Genomic DNA, 9,516 nt, shown 5'->3' on the forward strand with positions numbered 1-9,516 from the left:
TAGTAGGAATAGTCACAGTCAAGGAAATGCTGTGCGCTCATACAACCAACACAATAGTGTTGCCAGAAGGGGCATTAGTTATGGAAAATGAGGCCTACTGGCCTATGGTTAGTACACTGAAGGGGATAGGGATCAACATGGCTATGCTCTTGCAGGAGACACTGTATGTCCTGCAGGATGGGATTACTGCGGAATTGTGGGATAGGAAGAGCCGCGGGTTGTAGGTGTTGAGTGAAAAGAAGATCAACATGGAGCAGTTGAGATTGCAGCATGATGAGGTCGTGTCTTAGAATAAGAATATGGTGTAGGTACTTGAAGAAGCTTGCCATATGGTCCCTGAGCTAGCCATCCCAACAGAAGCACCAGCAGAGACGCGCATCTAGAGATTAGCAGCAGAGGTGTGTGAGGCGTGAGAAGAAATGGCCAAGGTTCAACTGGAGCTGAACCTTCAAATAGCTGAGCTGCGTTTGAAGGTGTAGCCATCCAATCCTCCAGAGGTATGAGAACAATGCACCAATGCCATTACATCAAGAATGGAGGAAATCAGTAGTGTAGTCAGAGACTGCACCAAAATGTTGGAAGAATCATTCGAGGTCCTCACCAATTTGTAGGAGGACCTGAACATACAAAGCTTAGAGATAGAGGCGTGTGAGCTCCAGCAGCAGTATGACAACATCGAAGGGATCGTGCAGACGGTGGCCCTAACTCAGAGGCTCACGTGAATGCAACACGCCAAAGTGATGAAAGAGAAAGTAGACGTAGCGCGACACAGAGAAGTAGTTTTGAAGGTGCATGTTCAACCTTGGATTGATGAGGCCTTTGTCCTCACAACATCAATTGAAGGCAAGCTCATGCAAATGCAGGGGATGTAGGAATAGATCCAATGAAGCAGTTCTGACATAACGGTCTCGGAACAATGAGTACAGGAGATTCAACAGGCAGCTGCTCAGTGCGTTGTCGACCTTGCAGTCGTCCGAGCAGAGTTGGAGGATCTTCGTACGAAGATCTCAGCACCGAAAGAGTGACTCGAGGGTGAGTCACAATGTTTGTGTTGGGGGCCTGTTTGGTGCGAGATCCCCCAAGGTAGGTTTGGGGCTTAAAGCCAAGTTTTGACTAAGTCCATTGTAAAGACTCCACGATTTGTGTTCACGGAGCGCGAAGTCATAATAAAGTCATAGGGTTGTTCGTCCTTGTTTTTGTAATGTAATGTCGATTTGAAATATCTACCCATGGACTATAGAACATGGGATTGTATAAATAGAGAAAGGCTCTAGGTGTAAATAGACATCATGTAATCTAAGAATGAATCTATGAAGCAGTAAGTTAAAGTGTAAGTCGTGTCTTTTGGGTCGTAGATTATGGGAAGGCTCTACAGTTGAGTGCATAGAGGCCTAGTAGTTCGCAACTGAGTGCATGGACCCCTGTAGCTGATTGCGCAGGACATGTTGAGTCTGTAACTAGTTGAAGCATTAATAAAGAGAAGTTTTACCATAATTCTGTGTATCGTTCTTGTTTTGTGCATAAAGTAATTTGGGTTTACAAATTTATTGTTTATATGTTGCACGAACTTATATGAATGCGTTGAAGAAGTAAATCTATGATAATTATTTGTGTATGTGAAGTTGACTAACATTTATAAGAAAGACAAGTAATGTCTTCGATACTACTAAGGGACTTAGCGCAGATCACTACCATAGCAGCACGAACAACCTGTAGTTCCTGGTTAGGGTTGCACGAAGACAAGTAAAACTAGTGCACGAAGGCCTCGAAGGTCATGAACTGCGCGAAGTGACCTAAGTGAGGGTATTCACAGTTGGACTAAGTCGACCCCTCAGAAATCTCAAGGGTGCAGAAACCTAGTTCTAGCATCCCCCCATACTGCTTCGGGTGAGACCTCAGTCTGCGCTTTGTAGAGTATTACCGAAAGGGCTAGTAGTATAGGGATTTGCTTGGCTAATTAACTCTAAACTTGGGTCAGGCCCCAACAAGCCAACACTTCACTTGTCACAATGTGTATTATTTTGTATTTGAATGCTTCCTTGTGCTGCTTCTTTTAACAGACCTCCTCATGCATCCATACCATGCTATTCTAGAAGCACTTGCAAGTAATATCACTCATGATGAGAAAAAATCAACATAAAAATCTGTTATTCTATCATATTTCGTGCAAGTTTTTCGGTTGTGGTTTAACTATGAAATCATAAGAGGAAGAGGGTGTTGGAGAAAATGTAACTAGGTTCAGTCTTCACAAATGTAATTTTGATATTTTTACTTATTCAAGAAAAGAGATTATTTTTATTATTTGTCAATAAATTTCTTGCTCATTTAAAATAGGTTAATCACATTTTGAAGTTCTTCTAGAGAGTCAAAGTCAAAATGTAATTATGAAAAGACCCTTTTAGGGCATGTTACATCATATAAGTCATCATATAAGGTCAAGGAAATAAATCCAAGCATGGTCAAATCCTCTCCTAGCACCAACGAAGTCTACAAGCAGGAAAAACAATGAATAAATTTTGAAATATAATGTAACTACAAGTCATCTTTAGGGACAGTCATGCCAGCTTCAAGGAGGAGGGACAGACCTCTATAAATAGAGGTTTTCCACTCCTCATTTGGACACACAAACATGTCTCTAAAATCCGCAAGAAAGGAGGACAAAGTAAGACGAAGAAGAAGGTGAGATAGAGGGCTACAAGGACAGCATAGGAAGGAAACAAAACAAAGAAGGGAAAAAGGTGAAGTCTGAAGCTACTACAGCCACATGTGTAAAGAATTCAAGGATAGATATGCAGCCAGACCAACATCAAGTTTGTAGTAGTATTTTTTGTATGGTTTGGGCTAACAAATAGGTCAACAAAAGTCTCCTACTCCATTGTTGAAGGTGGGCTCACAAGCGAAGGAAGGAGGGACAAATATGAAGAAGAAAAGGATTGTTTCTAGGGTTAGAAACAATCACACGTGCGAGGTTCTGGAAGGGTTTGACTGCTATTTAGAGTAGAAGCATAAGAAACCTCCTTTAGTTGTGTATTAAGGTCCACAAGGTATCCAAATAAAGGTGAAGAAATATCCCTTTATAGCGAAGAATAAAAGCTCTAATATTCTAGGGTTTCCTAACCTAGAAGATAAAGTGTTGGAAGAAAAAGTGCTGAAAGAAGTGTCGGAAGATGTGCTGGAAGTGACAGTGAAAAAAGAGGAAGGATTTGACTCATGCTTGGAGGACATCCTAGTCAAGGGTCTAGGGTTTGGCAATTTTCCGAATAAGAATATTCAATAAGAGAAAACTTACAAAGGGTTTCCCTCTCAAGAGTGGAGAGGGTTTGTCCGTGGCAGAGAGCCAAATTTGTGTTCTTTTTGTTTTTGTTTTTGGTAGTCGTTTGATGAAGCACACACATATGCACTAATAATAATAAGAAGAAGTATAAGCTAAATAATAAAAGTAAACAGACTTCACAAATTGTTATCAAATCTCAGAGAATAATCACATCACTACTTTTCCCTAGATTCTCTAACATGGTTTTAGAGCAAAGGTGACACATCAAGGAAACGGAAACCCAAGAACAATCAAGCATCTACAAAGTTGAAGCATCAAGCTTAGACGGCTCAACCACCTCAAGAACAAGAAGAGTCTACAACTCATCATACATCAAGGAAGGCTACAAAGTCAGAATAAAAACCTTCTGTAAAGGCACATACCAAATAAGAGAAGATCCACATCAAGCTACAAGTCTTCAAGCACACCTCATCACCAAGAAAATCCACTTGAAGAAGGCAGCTTGAAGGACAACAAGATCTAGGAAATACAAGACATCAAGCTTTCAAGGAGGAATCAAATCCATCAAATCTCAAAATCTATCAATTACTTATATGTCCCCTTCTGGATATACGTCAATGTCATTTTGCAAGGAAAGTAATAAATTGGTAGGCACCACTAACTTTCTTGCATGGAAGAAGAGGATTGATCTACCTCTCAAGGAGAATGAGCTCTATTGGGTCCCTATAATACTAGTGATTACCCCATTACTATTGTAATTGTACCCCTTATTAATATTGTTGTGCCCCTATTATCCCCATATTGTTATTACTGTGCCCCATAGAATCCCTCTATTGTTATTTTTGTGGCTTTATATTTTTATTGTTAGGTCGGCTGGGCTATATTGTGACCCCTTAGACTCCTATATATAGAAAGGAGGTTTTTTCATTTGTATCATCCAAGAATTGTTCATTTATGTAATGTAAAGGAGGTTTCCCCCTTGAAGAGGCTAAATTTTAAGGCGTTGATCTATCTTTTCTATCTTTTTCTTGAGCTGGTTTCATAACATTTGCTATCAGAGCTTTGGATTCTAGGGTTTCGCTGCTCCAAATAGGTCATCATGGCATTTTTTCTATAACTTTTTTCTGCGACGTTTCAGAAGCTAAAAAAAAAACCCATTTGAGAAGACAGCGTGTTGAAGCTTGGGTCCGAATTTTAGAGCTTCTTGCATTATATTGGCGGAGATATGATCTGAGGAAGTTGGTACTTTTGCAAACTCCTGAATTACATTCCAAACAGGTGACTTGGGGAAAATCGTCATAACTTTCTCTCTGAGCATCGGATTGAAATTTCGTAAGAAGGTATAGAAAAAGGAATAGAATCCAAGATGGATCGTTTAAAGAAAGATGTAGAAGCTAAGATGGATGGTTTAAAGAAAGGTGTAGAAGCTAAGATGGACTGTTTAAAGAAAGGCGTAGAAGCTAAGATGATTGACATGGAAGCTAAGATGGATGATTTGAAGATAGATTTGAAGACAAACATGGAATATTTGAAGACACGCATGGAAGATTTGAAGACAGATTTAACAAAGTTTCTACAAGAAATGCTTACTAATGGTGAAAGGGTAGTAAAGGAAACTCATAATGAGAACAAAAGAAATGTTAATCATGATTTCATAGACTCTAATGTTGGATCGAAGATCCACCATATTCCAAAAATCGATATGAGGAAGTTTGATGGCAAGGATCCCGCAACATGGATATTACAGATGGAGTAATTTTTCGATCTCAATAATGTGCAAAACACACAAAAGGTACGTATTGCAACTTTATATTTGGATCCAAATCAGTTTGTATGGTATCAATGGCTTTGCTCTCGTAAACAATTTATCACTTGGGCAATTTTTATGGAAGAATTGATAGCACATTATGAGGATACAAAAAGCAACACTTTCTTTAGCCAATTGATAAGTCTCAAACAAAAGGGTTCAATAATGGAGCACATTGAGGAGTTCCAAAAATTGAACATAAGGGTAAAAAATATTCCAGAGGAGCATAGGATTGATGTGTTCATAGGGTCTTTAAAGGACAATATTCAACATGATGTTTGCCTTTAGGAACCTGATTCATTTGAGAAGGCATTCAGGTTAGCAAGAAAAATGGAAAGCAAAATTATGGCAACCAGGAAGCGTACCACTCACAACTATAAAGACGGAAGTGTTGTTGCCCCTAGTCTTCCACAACCTATAAGGTTGACACCACAAAAATTGGAAGAAAAAAGAGAAAAAGGGCTTTGTTACAGTTGTGATAGCAAATACACTAAAGGTCATAAGTGTGCTGAGAAGAAATTATTCTACATAGATTGTGAAGAGGAAGAAAAAAAGGAGCAAGAAGCGTCAAAAGAAGAGGATATACTCCAAGAACAAAGCCTAGATAAAGAAGAAATGAATCCGACCATATCTTGTAATGCATTGGCGGGAATTACCACTCCTCAAACCATCAAGATAGAAGAACAAATCAAGAAGAAAAAGGTAATAGTGTTGATTGATTCAGGAAGTACCCACAATTTTATTCATTGTAAGGTAGCAAAAGAATTGAATTGCTTCTTATATCCAGCACCAGAGTGTCAAGTGATGGTTTCAAATGGAGGAACATTAAATTGCTCTGGAAAGTGCCATAATATCAAAATATCCATGGGAGAATATGTATTGACTAGCCCAATGCTTTCCATTCCAATGGGAGGTGCTGATGTTGTACTAGGAGTCCAATGGCTACAATCCTTGGGTACAATAGCTTTTAATTTTCAAGAAATTTTCATCAAATTTTCTACGAAAGGAAAGGAAGTTGAATTAAGGGGTATTGCAGGGAAACCAGGAAAGATAATTAGCTCTAATGGTATGACAAATCTTCTAAAAAAGGAACAAAGAGGTGTAATTGCACAATTATGTTCGCTAGATGTTTCCACATCAGAATCATCTATTTCTCCAGATCTCAAAAAAGTCCTGGACAATCATTCCAAGGTATTTGAGATTCCCAAAGGTCTCCCACCTATGAGTGATCATGATCATGCTTTTCATCTGATTCCAGGAAGTGTTCCTCCAAACATCAGGCCATACAGATATCCCTATGCCCAAAAGAGTGAAATTGAACGTATGGTTGCAGAAATGCTAGCGGCTGGTATAATTCAACCGAGTCAAAGTTCTTTCTCTGCTCCAATAGTATTGGTGTACAAGAAGGATGGATCATGGCGCATGTGTCTGGATTATAGGGAGCTCAACAAGCTCACTATTAAAGATAAGTTTCCCATTCCAGTCATTGATGAATTACTGGATGAATTGCATGGATCAATTTACTTCACCAAGTTGGATCTTTGTTCAGGATATCATCAAATCAGAATGAAGATTGAAGACATTCAGAAAACAACATTTAGAACTCATGAGGGTCATTATGAATTTTTGGTCATGCCTTTTGGCCTTACTAATGCACCTTCAACATTTCAAGGTTTGATGAATTCAATTTTCAAACCATTCCTTAGAAAATTTGTGTTAGTATTTTTTGATGATATACTAATCTACAACAAGTCTTGGAAGGATCATGTTGAACATGTTGACAGGGTGCTACAACAATTGGAGGAAAAAAAATTATATGCAAAAAGATCCAAATGTTTCTTTGGAGTCCAAGAGGTGGAATATCTGGGTCATATTGTATCTCATGAAGGGGTTAAGGTAGACCCTAGCAAAATTAAAGCCATTAAGGAATGGAAAATCCCCACATCCATAAAGCATCTGCGAGGATTTCTCGGGTTGACAGGGTATTATCGCAAGTTTGTTAAGAATTATGGGAGAATAGCAGCACCTCTAACAACATTATTGAAGAAAGATGCATTTTCATGGACTCCGGAAGCAACAAAGGCCTTCGAACATCTTAAAGAGGCAATGTGCCAAGCACCGGTCTTAGATACATCGGACTTCACAAAAACCTTTATTGTGGAATGTGATGCTTCAGGAAATGGAATTGGTGCTATTCTAATGCAAGATGAAAGACCCATTGCTTTTGAAAGTCGTCCAATCAAGGGAAAGTTTTTACACAAATATATTTATGAGAAGGAAATGTTGGCAATACTCCATGCACTTAAGAAATGGCGACCCTACCTAATGGGAAGACACTTCAAGGTAAAAACGGATCATGATAGCCTTAAATACTTTTTAGAACAAATATTATCCTCTGAAGAGCAACAAAAGTGGGTCACAAAGATGTTGGGTTATGACTTTGAAATCATCTACAAAAGAGGGAAGCAAAATGTGGTGGCAGATGCACTCTCAAGAAAGGATGAGGATGTGGAAGCATTGTTGTGCGCCATTTCTATTATCCAACCAGATTGGATAAATGAAGCAAGGGAGGAATGGAAGAATGACGAAGAAGTGTGGGCACTTATTCGAAAGTTACAACAAGATTCCAGTACGTCTGATACATTTAGCTGGCAAAATGATTTGTTATGGTAGAAAGATCACTTATACCTCTGTAAGAATTCCCAGCTAAAACAAAAGATTCTTATGGAATTGCACACTTCTCCCTTAGGAGGGAACTCAGGATTTTTAAAAACTTACCACGGGGTTAAGAAGGAATTGTTTTGGGATGGCCTTAAATCATATATTCAAAAGTTTGTGGCGGAATGTTTGGTTTGCCAACAAAATAAAGTTGAAATAATTAAGACACCGGGTCTATTACAACCTTTATCCATTCCAAGCCAACGTTGGGAGGAGGTTTCAATGGATTTTATCACAGGTTTACCCAAGTCTGAGGGAAAGAGTGTCATCATGGTGGCAGTTGACAGACTTACCAAGTATGCACCCTTTTGTGCATTATCACATCCATTTAAAGCCAATACAGTTTCCACTACATTTATGGAAACAATTCAAAAGCTACATGGAAACCCAAAGATTATTGTAAGTGACAGAGATCCCATTTTCACTGGAAATTTTTGGACAGAATTATTTTCTTGTCTTGGTAATCAGTTAGCTCATAGCTCATCTTATCATCCTCAATCTGATGGGCAAACTGAGATAGTAAAAAAATGTTTGGAAGGATATCTTCGTTGCTTTGTATCTGATAAATAGACACAACAGGTCAAATGGTTGCCTCTGGCTGAATGGTGGTATAACACTTCCTTCCATACCATAACAAAAATGACCCCATTTATGGCACTTTATGGGTATCAGCCACAATCCATCACATCATATTTAAGAGAAAATTCTAAGGTTCAGGTAGTGGAACATCACATCGAACATCAACAAGAAGTCCTCCAACTCTTAAAGGATAACCTCGTGTTGGCACAGAATAGAATGAAACAACAGGCAGATCAACATCGCAGCGAAAGAAGTTTTGATGTAGGTGATTGGGTATTCCTACAACTACAACCATATAAGCAAATGTCCCTCAAGCAAGATAAGAAGGATAATAAATTATCACCTGTTAGTATTCATCTTTCATGATTGACATTTTTACATGCCAAATATGTCATACTTTGCATGCTGCAATGTTCCATATTTGCTACAGAGGCCAAGGAAATGTCCATGAGAGTGTGTTAGTCTAAGTTCCATTGTTGTGTTCCATTTTTGATGAGTTGATCCATTTTTGATGAGTTTTCAATTAAGGGAGGGCCAAACAACTTAATCTTGGTCTCCCTAGGTTTCAATTTCCTGTTGTAGAATATAGAGAATCATTATCTGTCCAAACAGCTTAATCTTGGCAGATTTGTAGATAGGTAGAGAAACAAAGGTGCTCAACAGCTTAATCTGAGCCCATGGATGCAATAAGTGTAGATTTAGATAGGAGGATAGCAAGAAGAAAAGAATGAAAAGCTGGGTATGCTAGTTCAAGTGCACCCAAACCAAAAGAAGAGAAAATGCTAGGTGAGTAGGTCGGGTAGGTAGATTTGTGGTTGCAGAATCATGGCTTGTGATCCATTTCATATTTTCAAGTGTCATAACTATTCATATCACAAGTTTGAGGCAGTTTTCCATTTGAAGGACTTCAAGCGAGGCATGTCTAACTTCCCCTTCTTCCTCTTTCCCCAAATCACTCACTAACTTCCATAAAAAGGTCAAGATCTGCTTGATACCTCTTAGTTTCATCATTTTCCATATCATTTGCCTTGGTAAAGATCTGCTTTACTCAAGGAATGTTCATACTTCTTCTATGAGTCATTTTCCCCCTTAATAGCCTAAGATTTACATACTTAGTGCTCTCTCATCACATTTCATA

Source organism: Pinus tabuliformis, chromosome 6 (assembly GCF_031772625.1).
Source record: "Pinus tabuliformis cultivar Carrire ecotype Pingquan chromosome 6, CPIR1, whole genome shotgun sequence".
Classification (NCBI taxonomy): Eukaryota; Viridiplantae; Streptophyta; class Pinopsida; order Pinales; family Pinaceae; genus Pinus; species Pinus tabuliformis.